This window comes from Trachypithecus francoisi, unplaced genomic scaffold (assembly GCF_009764315.1).
Source record: "Trachypithecus francoisi isolate TF-2019V2 unplaced genomic scaffold, Tfra_2.0 Lachesis_group12, whole genome shotgun sequence".
NCBI lineage: Eukaryota > Metazoa > Chordata > Mammalia > Primates > Cercopithecidae > Trachypithecus > Trachypithecus francoisi.
Genome location: NW_022681457.1, coordinates 32,088,103 through 32,089,074, shown reverse-complemented (window position 1 = coordinate 32,089,074; position 972 = coordinate 32,088,103).

Here is a 972-nt window from a genome sequence, read left to right as displayed (position 1 = left end):
TTCTACTATAAAACTTTTCCACCCATCTGCCTGCCTTTGACTTTCTGCCAAAACCCAGGTGATGGTGGCTAACTCCCTTGCTATAGTAAGCTAAGAATAGCCTTTCCTTTTCTCATTTGGTTGATCTTCATTAATTTCCACAGCCCTAAGGCCTTGAGATGGCAATAAATCAGTTCTGGCAGAAACCATAGTGAGACAGGACCTGCCTCAAAATGCTACTGCCTCTAGAGACAGAATTTCCAGACTCAATAGGCATAATTCAAGATTGTGGACAATACAGAAGAATGTATATTTTTATGTATTCTCCTCCTAAACAGCACTGTTATTCATCAGGCTATATGATATTATTTTAACCAAAACAAATGGCAATATCAAGATTTATTATAAGATGAGAAACCTTTAGTATAAAAACAATTTTTAAGATTTAATTTTTGACTTACGGCTCAATGATAACTAGCTAACTATACACTCAACTATAAAATTGTCTATTTCATTAGGGTCTCCTTCTGTCGCCCAGGCTGGAGTGCAGTGGCATATTCATAGCTCACTGCAGTCTGGAACTCCTAGGCTCAAGGAGATCCTCCACCTCAGCTGCCCAAGTAGCTAGGACTACAAGCATGTACCACCAGGCCCAAAAGATTCTATTTTTAAACATATCTTCCTTTATTCTCAACAAATGTACTATTTCAGATAAAAATATAAATATAAAATAAATATAAATATAAAATATAAATATAAATATAAATATAAAATATAAAAAGTATTATTTCTCTGTAAAAAGGTGGCCTTTAACCTGCCGTATACAGGATTTATAACTAATCTGCAAACACTAAGATTTGGGAATAATAGTTATTTAATTACATTTATAAAAATTAACTCAAAAGGCTAAGACCTCTAAGAGCAGTAGTTGGGAATTAAAAGGACCCAGGAATACAGGTTAATGTCACATAATATAGGAATACCACAATGGGA